The sequence below is a fragment of the Cibotium barometz genome, chromosome 9, assembly GCF_041138505.1.
Source record: "Cibotium barometz isolate CiBa-2024 chromosome 9, ASM4113850v1, whole genome shotgun sequence".
NCBI classification, from domain to species: domain Eukaryota; kingdom Viridiplantae; phylum Streptophyta; class Polypodiopsida; order Cyatheales; family Cibotiaceae; genus Cibotium; species Cibotium barometz.
The window spans coordinates 34,284,503-34,301,109 of record NC_141054.1 but is presented as its reverse complement, the minus strand read 5'-3'; positions in this window follow the sequence as shown (position 1 = coordinate 34,301,109).

The window sequence follows — 16,607 nt, the reverse complement described above, 5'->3', positions numbered from 1 at the left end:
TCAAGAAGGACGATGGTAGAAGAAAGTGAGAAGCAAAAAGGCGTCAAGAAGGAAGGCAATAAAAGAGCTTCATCAAAGAGGAGATTCCATCATCATCAACAAGCTCTTGAAGCTTGGAAGAAGAAGAAGATGATGATCCTCATCATTAAAAAGAAGAAGAAGATTTAGAAAAGGAAAATGAATAAGAAAATGCAAGCAAAATCGGTAAATCTTTAGGTTTTTTTTTTTTTTTGGTCAAGAAATTCCGTCAATTTGGTTTTGTCCGTCGACATCTCCCTTTGGAGCCTTGGAGTCTTGAAGAGGAAGCATCAGAGCTTCTTGCAAAGTTTTTGGATCTGAGACTCTCATCAAAGCAACAAGCAATGCAGCATCCAAAAAAACGTAGCCGGCGTCCATAGTCCTTGAATTTTCGTTGTGATGTTTTTCGGCTGTCCGTCACTGCAATTCGTCCGTCTCGCTGTCCAGCATTTCCGTCGCTTTCGAAGTTCCATTTAGTGGCTGTCGCCTTGTGTATGGTGGTTTCTTTTGCCTAAGCAACAGCTTTGTAAGCTACAACAGCAGCACAGCAGCCAGCAACAACGCACGGCGCAACATCTCGTAGTGCAACAAATAAAGGCAAAACGCAACGTAGCGCATTCTTTCACAAGAGAGAGAGAGAGAGAGAGAGAGAGAGAGAGAGAGAGAGAGCGCCATTTCCAAAGGTTTAAAAACCTTTGTGTTTTTTTTTAAATTTTTTTCATGAAGGTTTTTTTAAAGAAAAAAAACCCCCTCTCCTTTTAAGGTTCTTGAAAGCTTTTAAAAGTTTCTTTTTAACCCTTCTACAAGGTTTTCTTTAAACCTTTTGCTCTACGGTTCTCCAACTCGTTTTCTCTAAAGCACTCAGTTCTCCAACTCGTTTTCTCTACAGCACTCAGGTTTTATTCCTCATTTCTTTCAAGCTCGAGGCAAGCGGAAGAAGAAATTATTTTTTGTCGTTCTCGCTTGGGAAGTGCAAGGTATGTACAATTTCTGAAACCAAGCAAATCAACGCATCAAGCATGAAATCCGATCCTAAATTTTTTTTGATGAGCTCATGTGCATAAAAATCATCTACCTTATTGTAATGGAGTTAGACACTGCCCTTGTGTTGATAAGTAAGTGATAAGACCTCTCCTAAATCAATGTTTACATTGGTGTATGTATTTTTGCATCATGATGAAGTGAAAGGTGGAAGCAAGAGGCATATTGAGAAGCACATGCATAAGCTATTAAAACATGGGTAGAAGCCATGTGTTAGTCTATGTGGCAGCTGGACTAAGGAAGCTAGCATGATTGGAAGGAGACATGTACGCATGAAGCATGTCTACCATGAGAAAGGATTGGAGAAGCACGAAGATGCAACCAATGAAGCTAATGTAATGAAGAATGGTACATCCAAAAAGATTGTATTTTATAAGAAGATGGTTTCATCAAAGTGAAGGAGCAACAAGGGTGGTGCACGAAGTGGAAGAGATGGTTCCAAAGATGTTACTAAGGTTGAGGGAAATTTTGTAAGTTCCTCACATGGTAAGAAACTCTTATAGTTGAAGAGTGAAGCATGTTTGCTAGAATTGGGAGTGAATCATATTTCTCTATAACTCATCACTTTTGTAAAAAGCCTAATTTATAAAGGCTACCTACCTTGTCATCTATCCTATGGTTGAGAGGTGGTAATTTTATTCTTGTACATCCAATGCTCACCTTGCTCCATGTTTGGCATTGTCCCATGGTGGCATTGTGAGGGGGTGTTGAAATATATGATGTACAAGTGGTAAAGGGTGAGATAAAGAGGTCATGTAGGTGTGAACACATCCCAAATAAAGTGGACATGTGGGTGGAAAAGGGATATAGGGTTAACTCAACCCTAGCCCTTGGTGGACCCTATATAAAGGGAAGGAGGCCTCACTTTTTGTAACATAAGTAACACAACCAACACATGAAGGTGAAGGTCAAGCCAACTTTGGAGTGGCTAAAATAGAAGGTCATATAGAAGCTTTCTATACATCTTGTGTTCTTTCTCTCTCTCATATATGTTACTCTATCCCATCAATTATTATTTCCGTTGTGCATACTCCCCATAATTTTGACACATGCTTGGTGGCAGCACTTGAATGCTCATGGTTATTTGATCACTACTTGGATGGACTTCAAGAATGAGATGAGGATAACTTTTGTTTCAGCCCTTAATAGATCAAGGATGGTGGAGAAATGGGATAATCTCACTTAAACAGGCAATGCCAAAGATTATCTGCACAAGTTCATGAAGTTCTCACTTCATGTGGAAAGCTTGAGTGAGGAGAAATTCATCAAAGGGTTGCAAAACAACATTAAGGTTGATGTGGATGCTCAAAGACCCAAAACCATTAAGGAGACCATGGAGATCTATGAGGCAAAGTATACACATGGAAGCGGAGCAAGGCATGGATTTAGGGCTTATTTTGGCACTTCAACTATGGGAAAGACTTCAAGTGGTGTTGCTTCTCACACGGGTCCTCCTAGATTCCCAACTGTTTATGGAAGAGGTGAGAGAGGAAATTTCAGATTTGGTAACTCTTTTGGCAACTTTTTTCCTAGACCTCCAAATGTTGATGGAAGCAAGTTGATGTGAAAGCATCTAACAAGAGCAAGGTTATTGGTGAAGACCGCCATTAATGACTTGAAGGACAAGGGCTTGTGCTTCAAGTGTGGTAATAAATGGAACAAGGATCATTGGAAGGTTTGCAAAGCCAAGAAGATGACCTTAAGCATGAACCTTGCCACATGAAGATATAAAGGAGGATGGGGATGATTATGAGGAGTGGTTTGAAGATGCCAATAATGAAGTTGAAGATGTAGAGAATGATAGTGAATTCCCTTTTGATCTGGGTGGATCAAAGAAGAGTGAAGTTGACTATGATGATGGGTTACAATTACCTATGTGTTCATCGGTGAGTGACAAGGATAATATGGCTACCTTATGCAATATCTCAAGTGATGCCTATACTGGTTGCAAAAGTGAAAGTACATTAAGGTTGAAGGTATGCATAAACGGAAGGGTGGCACATGTTTTGGTTGATAGTGGGAGTACACATAGCTTTATCAACACAAGATACATGTGCAATCTCAAATTACAACCCATAGCTTTACCTTTGTGGCATGAAGTTTAAGTCTCTCTCTCTCTCTCTTTGCCCTGCTCGCGTTATGCCTTGTTTTGAAGATGCCAATAATGAAGTTGAAGATGTAGAGAATGATAGTGAATTCCCTTTTGATCTAGGTGGATCAAAGAAGAGTGAATTCCCTTTTGATCTGGGTGGATCAAAGAAGAGTGAAGTTGACTATGATGATGGGTTACAATTACCTATGTGTTCATCGGTGAGTGACAAGGATAATATGGCTACCTTATGCAATATCTCAAGTGATGCCTATACTGGTTGCAAAAGTGAAAGTACATTAAGGTTGAAGGTATGCATAAACGGAAGGGTGGCACATTACAAAGGCTTCTGAAGAAAGAGGAAACCCACGTAGCAACCCCACTACGTGGGAGTTTCAAATCCGTTATACATATAATTTAATTTAATTCTTTTTTTGTGACTTTTGAAACATAAACCAACCCTTGAAATATAGTGCAATAGCTAGTGTCCATGGACACAACTATATGAGCCACCAGACCATGCATTCACCTTGTTAGTGTATGCTTAATCTGGAATAAACCAATCCCCTTTATAGTATGTAATTAAAATGTTATAAAAAAATATGGTCAAAATTAATAATTCCATTGATGAAAATTTTATAAAGATAAGTGGAGAGAGAGAGAGAGAGAGAGAGAGAGAGAGAGAGAGAGAGAGAGAGAGAGAGAGAAGATTATATATGTACATGATATTTGTAATTTGATGGTTATAATTATAAGTGCACAAATAATGAGGATAATCTGAACTTACATGTAGATAAACTCAATGGTGATTGTGCTGACACTTAAGTTATAATTGCATCTAAGAAGAAGAAGCACAATAGGAGCTATAACTACCATTTGAAGCTGAGTTGAAGCTCAAGCATGAAGTAATGGAATCAAGTGAAGAGAATGGTGAAGAAAAAGTAGGGAACAAAAAAGCAGTGGTGGTTGGGACAAGCATAATAGAGGGTAGAGGGAAGAAATAGCCTAGAGAGAAATGAATGGGACAAGTAGACATCTAGGTAGCAATTTGATGGAATAAATAAAAGAGGGTGGGGGGCAGAGGGAAGAAATAACTTAGAGAAATAACTTGGAGAGCAATGAATAGGATTGGGATAAGTAACTTGGAGAAAGAAATTGGGCAATGAATAAGAGTGGGACAAGTAGATATCAAAGTAGTGGGACAATGAATAGGAGTGGGACAAGTAGATATCAAGGTAGCCATCTAAGTAGCAACCTGAGTAAGATCATGTGAGTGGAGAGAGATAGAGTATTCTGTAGGGTGGTCTTGGTTTTCAAATGAGTAGAGATAATAATACATATAAGGGAGTGGGAGCTCTTAATGATATGCAAGTTTTTATGAAGGTAGTGTTTACACATTTTTTTTCATGGGAGCAACAAGGAGAAAATTAGTGCAAAGCATGCCAAACATTTCTAATTATAGTGTGCATGAAATTTCATTATTGCTAAGAAATAGCCCAAATATAACAAAACAATGCACATGACAAAGAGAAACATATAGCCATCTAGGTAGCAACCTACACAAGATCATGTGGGTGGAGAGAGATAGAGTATCCAACACAGTGATCTTTGTTTTCAAATGAGTAGAGATAATAATACACATAGAGAGTGGGAACTCTTAAGGCAAGTTTTTTTGAAGGTGGTGTTTAAACATTTTTTTCCTTGGGAGCAACAAGGAGAAAATTAGTGCAAAGCATGTCAGACATTTTTAATTATAATTTAGAATAGCATCTAGTTCTTATTTCCTTTGACTAAAGGTTTGTAATAGTTTTTAAGCCTCTTTGAATTTCATTTCTAGCTCCATCTCCTCACTCATGGGGGAAAAGGTGTCTCTAGTTTTGGTGATACTCTCCATGTCCCTCAAATTGCCTAAAGGCTAAGTTATTGACAGTGTGAATAACTTTGGTTTTTCACATCAAACTTTTTTACCTATTCTTTAAATTTAAGATGACACTATTGACCTACATTATTTCCTCAGTTGGTTGGATGAAGCACCATTCACAATTGAGCTAACTCAGAAGATAATCATGATCTAAATATCTAAGAGATAGTCACACATGAATAACTCAACATAGTCCCGAGAGTGAAAAAAATCTAAATTTTCATGCCAAATTTTTTTAACCTTTTGATACCATATTCACTTAATGAACTTAAGTGATCAATTTAGATTATGTGGACATCTTAAAAACCTAAAATGTCAAAAATAACTTGACGTGATTTTCTCATGAAATCCACGACGTGAGCATCAAGGAGTGTCACATGTGAAAAAGTCAAGATTTTCATGATCGTGAAAAACTATGGTTTTTTATGCCAAAATTTTTTAAGGAGGATAAGATTTTGGAGATTATATATTTTTTTATTTTTAGGCAGTGAAATTTTGTAAAATCACAGTGTAATGATAGGGGCTTTTTGTTGGGCATGAATTTCTCAGATTTTTCATGATCGAAAAATCATTATAATTGACTTTGATCTAATTTTTGAAGGTCCAAATCTTGTTTTTACCTGCATAAGGTGTAGTTTGAGTCTACTAACCATAACTAAGGCAATGAAATATTCAACAAAGTTAAAACAATAATTATTTTAATGTTTTTATGATTTTTGAAAAAAAAACAAAAATCACAACACTAGTTTTTCACATGAAAAAGTAGAAGTGTTCAAACTAAAAAAATGACATAAAATTTGATTGTGTTGCTTCCCTCTAGGTTTCTCAAGTACTCACAAACCAATCTTTCAACTAAAAACAATAAAAAATCAGACATCTACCATACCTTTCTCCCTTCTTAACAACCTTATCCACTCACATTTACACACAAAACCTCAATAGAATATTAAGCATGCAAGGAAGGAGTTGAGCACTCTAAGAAGAAGGAAGAAGCAATATTAGCTCCCGGCATTGGCACCAAAAATGTTATGGCCTATTTCTACTCTTTCAAGAATTCTCTCATTTAAGAAAATAGTGAAACAAGTAACCACTATCATGGGATTCTTACCTTACTTTTGGCCTAGGATCTCTTTGACCTCCAAGCTTGTAAGATTCCTTCCTCCAGCTTTTGAGGTGTAAAGGTGTAAGAACCTCCCCTTCTATTATTGTAATTATTTCCCTCTTTGAAATAGAAGAAAAATCTTGTTTTACCTTGTTTTGGCCTAGAGAGAGAAAATATCTAGAGAGAGATAATCCAAAATTGAGATATTTTTGGATATAAAAATCCTCCTAGTGTCTGAAATGGTTTCCCCTTAAACAAAAGTTCAAAATAAATTCTCCAAAGTGCATTAGGAAAATCAATTAAAAATGATTTAAAAGACCTTAGCCTAAGGGTCAAGATTTTTTAAAAATTTTAGATTATCGTCCAATGAAGGTTCCTATGGGCCAATAAGATTAATCCAAGTGTTGGGATGAGATAAATCCAAAGAATAAAAGAAAATATCCAAAAATGAGTAAATGCTCACATAAGATGAAGAGTTGACAGAGTACAAGATAGTCAAAAACTATGAGATATTACTAAAAAATGAGATATATTGGAATAATGATACATTTTTGACACCTTGGTAAGGAGGGGGGAGACTTTGAGGTAGGCTCCTATTTCACACATGTGGATGAGTTTTTAATTCAAAAATATTAAGATATTTTTATCTCTCCTCTCTCCTGAATCAAAATGGGAGCTAAACTGGTCCAAATCTTGTCCAAATTCAGCCAAACTGAAGCTAGAAAATTCTCGAACTTAGTTGGACTCAGTTAGTGGCCTCCCTCACCTATAAATAGACCCTCATTCTTTTGTATTCTCATCTGTGAACTATACCATGCCAGTATTACATTAAAATAATGATATTTTCTATTATCCCTTTGGAGAGAGTGGAGCTTCTCTCTCTCTTCAACAATCCTTGGGGCTTTCTTCTCAACACACTAAACCAATTGATTGGTTGGGGGCTTCCTTCTATGATAAAGAAGCAAGCAAAATCAAGAGGTAAGTTATAATTCATGGTTTTTCTCTACTATTCTCAATGTTTTCACTTCTCAACCCCTCTCAAGCTTGAGAAGTTTCTTATTAAGTGTTTATAATGCAAATCAAGCTTTTCTTAAGAGTTGTAATGAATAATTAAGAAAAGTTTATCTTTATGCTTAATTTAGAATGTTATTTATGTATATCTCTCTCTCCCCAAAAGAATGGTCATTCCTATGACCAATTCTCTATTCAAATGATGCTTCTCATTGATAAACTCTCAATTCAAAAATCAAACTCTATGCTAGTTAAGCTAGAGGTTAAAGAAATGGCTTTTTAATGCTTATATGCTAATAAAATTATGATAAACTTATGATTTAATTCCATAAATTGGATTTAGGTCTAAATGATACTTATTCTACCATAATAGTAATACAAAGTCTTATTCTTTCAAAATTTATTGAAAATTATCAGTAATAGTGGAGCTATGGTAAAAATTTTAAAAATTAATACATAAATCATTTTTATGCATAATGTGAAAAGAGGACTTCCTACCATATTCTAGGATTAGTCATCCTATGCTAAAAGAAGAATTTTCATTACATTCATGGAAAACTAATTTTTAGTATTTATGCGTAAATAATAAATTAGAGAAATGAGAAAATTTTGCTATTTCTATTTTTATACAAAAAGAGGAATTCCCATGATAATGGAGATCCTTGTTATTAAATGGAAAAAGAGAAAATTTGATATATTAAAATAATAAATATTTTTAGAAGAATTTTAGATAAATTTATTTTATGCATGTGAAAATTTAAATGATAAAACCTAGGGAGAGAAAGGGAGGTGAGGAGGCTGTGAGGTTTCATACAAGTGTGTTTTGATTCTGAGAAGTGACCGAAACAAAGATCAAGAAGAACATTGTATAACTAAAGTAATACAATAGATAGCAAAGACCCACGCGCCATGTGCTCCTTTGAAGGGAGTTTTGATATCCATTTTTAGAAACTACTACGTTGGAGGTTGTATGCTAGTAAAAGCTAGGGAGTAAACTCACAATGAGGATCGATGAACTATGTGGAGAAGGGGTTGGACATGTATCTTTATAAGCTTGTATACATGGAGCAACCATGACCGCTAGGTCCACGGTCATAGTCAGTGCCACCATTCGTAGTGTAGACTTGGCCCATAAAGATGTCCCCATCTCCCACAGACATTCGGGCTCATCTTAGGAATAATTTTTTGGACCCACAATGTAAGGATAGGAGGGTGTCCAAGAATAAAGTCTACCTACTCCATGTGTGGACTCGTATGAGGCAATGGTCTAGTGTAGCATGTAGTCAATGTAGTAGTGTGCCAAATCTAATCTAAGCTTTCTCTAAACCATTTGGCCTCCTAGGCCACCTTCCCATGTAAATACAAGGATGTCGAGTGCCTTGGTTTAGATAAATTTAATTTATGCATAAGAAAACTTAAATGATAAAAGAGGAATTCCCATGACATTTGGAATTCAATCATTTAAATGGTAAAAGTGGAATTCTTGGTAAAATTAGAATAATGGATATTTTATTAAAGAAAAGAGAAATTTTAGATAAATCTATTTTATGAAAGAGGAATTCCCATGACATTTGGAATTCAATCATTTAAATGTAAAAAGAGGAATTCCCATAATATTTTAGATCCAAGAAATTAAATGGAAAAAAGAGAAATTTTTAGCATAATTCAAATTATGATTATTTATCAAAAGTGGAATTTTGAGCATTATTGGGAAATATGGGTAGGGATGATTTTTGTAAAAACTATGAATATTTTACTCAAAAAGAAGAATATTGAATATATTTCACTTGAGAAAATTAAGAAAGAATATGAAAATATCCGTTGAGAAAAAGAACCTTTACCTAGGCCAAGCAATTGGCAGAAATTTAGAAGAGTCCCATCGGTATCAAAAATAGAAAATGTTACTAAATGTGAATAGATGTAAATAAGATGTGAATAGATGGGAATAAGATGTGAATGCAATGTGAATAAGATGTGAATGTGAAGTGAATAAGATGTGATAAGATTTGAGTGGATGTGTTAAAATGTGGTTTGATGTAAATGAATGTGGATGGGATGTGAGGTGATGTAAATGGATGTGGATGTGAATGAAGAGATGAGAATGAGATGTGAGGATATGTGGATGTGGATGTGAATGAAGAGATGAGAATGAGATGTGAGGATATGTGAAAGGATGTGATGGGATGTAAATGGATGGGGATACGGATGTGATAAGATGTGATGTGATGTAAATGAATGTGGATGTGGATGTGATAAGATGTGTTGTAATGTAAATGGATGTGGACGTGGATGAAATGTGATGTGATGTGAATATATATAGATGTGAATGAAGGAGATGTGGTGATGTGAAATGGATGTGATGTGATGTGAATCAGGTTAGATGTGAATGGATGAGATGTGATGTGAATGGATGAGATGTGATGTGAATGGATGAGATGTGATGTGAATGGATGTGATGTGATTGATGTGATGTGAGTCAGGATAGATGTGAATGGATGAGATGTGATGTGAATGGATGTGATGTGATGTGAGTCAGGATAGATGTGAATGGATGAGATGTGATGTGGATGGATGTGATGTGATGTGAATCGGGATAGATGTCAATGAATGAGATGTGATGTGAATCGGGATAGATGTGAATGGATAAAATGTGATGTGATGTGGATCGGGGTAGTTGTGAATTGATGAGATGTGATGTGAATGGATGTGATGTGAATCGTGATAGATGTGAATGGATGAGATGTGATGTGAATGGATGTGATGTGATGTGATGTGGATCGAGATAGTTGTGAATGGATGAGATGTGATGTGAATGGATGTGAGTGATGTGAATGGATGTGATGTGATGTGGATATGGGTAGATGAGAATGGATGAGATGTGATGAGGATGAGATGTGATGGGATGTAATATAATGTGATTAGATGAGAATGGATGAAGGACGATGGGAATACATATGATTGGATATGGATTAAGCAAAGTGAATTGATTTAGAAGAATATGGAATAACAGGAAATGATGTGGAAGGATATGAAAAGATGAGACTTCGTTAGAAACTATATTTATGACCTGTTTTTAAATGACTGTTTTATGTCAAGAATGTTGGGAAAGCATTTTGACCATCTTGTGAATGGGGTCATGGTGGAGACCTAAGTCATAAAGTTACAACAGCTGACGGAGAGTCAATGGAGGATGTCTTGCATAGCAAGGTCAACCGAGATCTTGCATAGCAAGGTCAACCGAGATCTTGACCAGCCTCGGTTTGATTTAAATGGTGAGCTTCCAATACGATGGATGAGGGACCAAGGAAGCAGCCTATGAGTGAAGCGCTAGGTGACCTACGAAGGATCCTAGAGGGTGCTGACCATACGGTGCTTGGGCTCTGGGTCTCGTGCCAAAGATACCCACGCGTGCGTCCAGGAAGAAAATGGAACAAGGTGTTAGAGTTGTTTTCTGAACTCGGGAATGGATCTGGTTGATTGACCTTGCCAGTCCTCAACGGATGAGTCCATGGCTCTTTTATATGGATCTATTGGTTGATCTTGCTTCAACGGAGAGTCCATCTGGATTTTTATAAGTGAATATATTTTTGGGTACTATGAGCTAGGAACTATTGAAAAGGCCCTTGAGTGGATAGGTGGTGAGCGTTTTGGTTGCCAATGATGCCATAGGTACACCGATGAAGTGGAAATTAGAATTCAACCTGGATATTTTGGAGGATTACAATCAGTAACAGTATGGTTTCATTAAAAGATTGTTTTAAAGACAGCTGAATCTGTGGAAAATGCAATTTGGAAATTAGAATTCAACCTGGATATTTTGGAGGATTACAATCAGTAACACTATGGTTTCATTAAAAGATTGTTTTAAAGACAGCTGAATCTATGGAAAATGCAATTTCATATTGGGTGTGTAAGTGGTGTGACTATCTTGAACTTGCTTCTTGAAGCGCCGGCTAGGGGGCCTGGGAACTCTTTTCCCTGGTACCTGAGACAAAACATAACCAAATTCCTAAATGGATTCTATCACTATAGTGGTTGGGCGGTTGGCAAACCCATGGGACTCGATGGGGTTAGGCTAGACTGATGGATCCCTAAAATGAGACTCAATTCTGTTATGTTACGATACATGAAGTAAACCTCGGATAGTCCTTGTTTTATGGAAAAGAATCAGCGGTTGTGCCTCTTGATGAGGAAAAAAGCATTGGTCTCTATGATCCAAGTGCAAGTCTCTTCCTTGATCTGACCATGTGACTTACTGGTTCGGTTGGATCAGTTTAGTTAGTTAAGGCTCTTGACTACGTTAGAATAAAAATATCCTGGAGGAATCCTCGTGCTTTCTGGGCGAGGGAAGTTTTTCCGGTTTTGGTTTTGGAACAAACCGAGGGATTAGTCTCTTGTTCAGATATCCGTGTGGGCGAGGCCCCGAGTGAGAGGCTTTGCCCTCCTGCGCAAGAAGTGCTACTTTCGCTGCTAGCACCCCCGAATTCGTTGCGCGGAGGGGGCAGGGATCTTTTAGCTGCTGCTGCTGCTGGTAGTATCAGAGCGAATTGGCTAAAGTGGATCAACCGAGAAGCAAGAAATGTCAAAAATTTATGTACCAGTAAAAGATTGTAATTGTGTGATGAAATTCATACAAATTGATATTCAAAATAAAATTGCATAAATTGGTAATTGGGTCTTCAGATGGAAGTACCGCAATTGTATGGAATCCCTAACTTACTTAAGGCCTAGATATGATGGTACTTACCTTATAACTCCAAGGACCGTGACTACCCATATATTCCGTGGGTATAACTGCAGCTCTTTACTGACAATATATACGAGTAAATCTAGACCTTGAAATTATAAGCAAAAATGCTATCCAGATGATGAATTCGAATGCTGGTTGATATGATTTTAGAATTCTGGTTGAGAATTGATGAGTTGATTTGGATTCTAATTGAAAGATAATGATTCTTGAATTCTAGTTGAAAGAAGATAAGTTTAACAAAACCACAATGAGGATGAGTGGGACGAATCCCAGTGATGATGATAGTAACTGGAATGATGATTGTGACTTCAGCAAATCACTACGAGATTAGTGGATTGTGCTGACAGATTGCTACTGTTGACCTTAACCCAGTGACTCTAATTAAGGGATGACAAATTGAGAACCTGCATAACTGAATCTTCCGTGGAGGAATGTTCAGATGGAATTTTCGGTTTGATGGACCATTATTGTGTTAAGAATATAAATGAATTATTCTCTGATAATGAGTTTTGTACGTTCTTCTGTTAGAAGGGATCTTTATTCCATGACTCTGTGGGGGGTTGATCAACTAAAGAACCCCAGAATCAGTTGGATCTAAAGTCGGATTTGAATTATAAATAAAGGAACTTAATAAGAATTTTCGTATTGATAGGATCATGGATCGAGGTTGTCATGGTAGGAATGATAACCCCCAACTCGATGAGGAAGAGCTCGACTTGGATGATCGTAAAACTCTTCATAGATCGCACCTGGACCTTTCAAGGGTGAAGGGAAAAACTTGGGCGAGGTTGTGGGTGGAGAAATGGATCGAAGAAATGGAAGAATACTTCGATGTCATCGGGTACAACAAGAAAAGTAAAATGATTCTTGCAAGGCTGAAGATAGTAGAAACAGCTAGAGTGGCATGGAGAAACCACTGCGAGAGACAAACCGTCTGGATCGAAACACCTAGACATGGAATGATCTCAAAATTTACCTAAGGAAGAGATTCTGTCCTATCGGCTTTTTGGAAACCAAGATGAATGAATTCTTAGAGTTAACCCAGGGGAGCAAAACTATTGAAGTGTTTCACCAAGCGTTCACTCTTCTCCTCAAATACTCACCACCGCTGGACGAAGAACAGCTGATGGCCAGGTTCATTCGCGGACTAAACGAACCTTTGAATATCCTAGTGAAGAATGCCAAGCCAGTTTCCATGGCTGAAGCAGTGCGGATGGTGAAGGATTTCGCCAAGGCCTTTGATGTCAAGGTCCTGTCGAAGCCCGCACCGTCGTCTTTCGAAAGATTTCTGGCTTCTGAAGGTGATTCCAATCTTCCACCACCTAAGAGACAACAAAGTCAAGCTCAGGATATGGAAAGTTCCAGAATGGAAGAAAGGTCCTTTTCTCGGAACTCAATCCCCTGGAATTCAACTTCAGAAGTTCCACCCTTGAACAAGGAAGTGAAATGCTATAACTATCAAGGAGTTGGACATCACAATATGGATTGCCCAACTCCTTTTGGATCAAGGTTTTCGGGGAGGGGAAATCAGAGACCAGAATTCCAGACTCCAGCTCCTTCCTTCCAGAGTAATCAGGTTCCTTTCCGCCAAAATCAAGGAAATCCCAGAGGTGGACCCTCTAAACAACCCTCAATTTAAATCCAAAGTAATGCAAGACCTCCGCCTCAGAATAGGGAAAGTCAAAGGGAGATGTTCCCGAATCGGCCGTCCGCTTCCAAGGCAGTAACGCTGGAAGTGATTGAAGAAGAAGAAGATGAAAGAGATTACACTCCACGTGTGAGATGAGGACATCTCGCGTTTTTTCAGTGGGGTAGGATGTAAGATTCCTCCCTCCAGCTTTTAAGGTGTAAAGGTATAAGAACCTCCCCTTGTATTCTTGTAATTATTCCTCTCTTTGAAATAGAAGAAAAATCTTGTTTTACCCTGTTTTGGCCTGGAGAGAGAAAATGTCTAGAGAGAGGTAATCCAAAATTGAGATATTTTTGGATATAAAAATCCTCCTAGTGTCTGAAATGGTTTCCCTTGAAACAAAAGTTTAAAATAAATTCTCCAAAGTGTATTAGGAAAATCAATTAAAAAATGATTCTTAGCCTAAGGGTGAAGATTTTCTGAAAATTTTGGATTATGGTCTAATGAAGGTTCCTATGGACCAATAAGATTAATCCAAGTGTTGGGCTGAGATAAATCCAAAGAATAAGAGAAAATACCCAAAAATGAGTAAATGCTCACATAAGATGAAGAGCTGATTGAGTACAAGGTTTATTAGTTAAAAACTATGAGATATTACTAAAAAAATGAGATATTTTGGAATAATAATACATTTTTGACACCTTGGTAAGGAGGGGGGAGAATTTGAGGTAGGTGCCTATTTCACACATGTGGATGAGTTTTTAATTCAAAAATATTAAGATATTTTTATCTCTCCTCTTTCCTGAATCAAACTAGATCAAAATGGGAGCTAAACTAGTCCAAATCTTGTCCAAATTCAGCCAAACTGAAGCTGGAAAATTCTAGAGCTTAGTTGGACTCAGTGAGTGGCCTCCCTCACCTATAAATAGACCCTCATTCTTTTGTATTCTCATCTGTGAACTATACCATGCCAATATTACATTAAAATAATGATATTTTCTATTATCCCTTAAAAATCCTCTACTTTTGGAGAGAGTGGAGCTTCTCTCTCTCTTCAACAATCCTTGGGGCTTTCTTCTCAACACACTAAACCAATTGATTGGTTGGGGGCTTCCTTCTATGATAAAGAAGCAAGCAAAATCAAGAGGTAAGATATAATTTCATGGGTTTTCTCTACTATTCTCAATGTTTTCACTTCTCAACCCCTCTCAAGCTTGAGAAGTTTCTAATTAAGTGTTTATAATGCAAATCAAGCTTTTCTTAAGAGTTATAATGAATAATTAAGAAAAGTTTATCTTTATGCTTAATTTAGGATGTTCTTTATGTATATCTCTCTCTCCTCAAAAGAATGGTCATTCCTATGACCCTCGTGCACAAGTTATTACATGAGAATTTTAGGAGACATGGGTGCGATGGCTCAATAAGCTAATTGAATTATTATGTGACACTCAGATTTGCATGACTATTACAAAGAACCTGGTGTTCCATGCTTGCACTATTAAACATATTGAGATACATAATCACTTTACGCTCACCTTGTGCACAAGCTATTTGGGATGGAGAGGTTGCTTGCCAATAATAGAGAATCATGTGGATATATTCACAAAAGCTCTTGATAGTGTGACATCTTTCATTGACTCAAAATTGAACCATTCAGACATTGAGGGGTGTTATTGTTGGAAGTCAATATTTCCATGCTCGTCACACATTGCCACCATGTCATTGCCATTTTGATGAGTTGCTCTATTTTACAATGCTCCCATGTATGAGTAGTAGCCCTTGTGTATTGCTTGAGTGTCCCCATCATTGAGACACTAGGGATGCTGGCTATGTGTGGCTGGATGGTCAGGAGATGGTTAGGAGATAGCTTATGTAGACTTGACACCATGTCGGGTAGGATGCATGTAAGTGCAGGACGATTAGCAACACTTTTATGGGAGATGGTTATCAGATAGCTTATGTAACTTGGCACCATGTTAGGCAAGCTGCTGCATGTAATTGCGGGCTGATTAGACACTCTTGGGTAGAGGGAGACTTTCCTAGGACACCTTGTTTTTATGTTGCCGGTCTGGTTCATGCATACATGTATCCATGTATCCATTTTAGGAATGGTCACACTCAACTTGTTGGAATAAATCATGCCGGGTGGTACATCGCCCGCCACTAGGAGAGTATTCATATCTTGCATACTATCATATCTTTGAGATATTGAGATCTACCTTCACTAAAGTATTGTATGCTTATTGTGCTTCATGACATCATCCACCTAGAGTCTACCTAGATTGTCATCAAAGCTTCTTGCCAGAGCACACGGGAGGTGGCATAGGGCCATCAGTTTATAACTTTCATTGATAGTAATGCATTATTCTCCATCTCTCTTGTATCAAGTACATAGACAGACATACATACGCACATATATAGATGTGACATAGACATACATACATACGTACATATATAGATATGCATACATATGTATGTATACAAACATTGTACACACCCCAGGGGATTCACTCACAATAAAGGGGGACGTCACTTGCATACATGTACCTCAAGAAAACCCCTCTATATGATGCTCATAAGATGATAACACCTCTCTATTTAAGCTTCTAAGGATACCTTTAAAAATGACTATGTCACCTCCCTTCCTTATATCTATGTTTTTTCTCTAGCATTTACATACCCCCTCTCCTTAGATTAAAGTATGTTACTTTGAACCTTATTGAGGCAAAAATAAGTACTTCATACATGCTACCAAGAAATAGATGCTAAGTACTAGGAAAATGATCATCACGACCTACTTGAATCACTGTAAATCACCACAACCTACTTGAATCCTTATTGAAGCATGTTGTGATCATTTCTTGATATTATTAGATCATTACCATACATGCACCATGAAAGTAAGTACTACTAAGGCCCCCTCCCCCTAACTTAAATTTAAGATTTAGTATTCACCTAAATACATGGCCTTATCCCTACCCTATAAGCTTATGTTTCATTTCAAAAACCCCCCTCTTGTACACTTATGTGATGTCATAAGTTTTC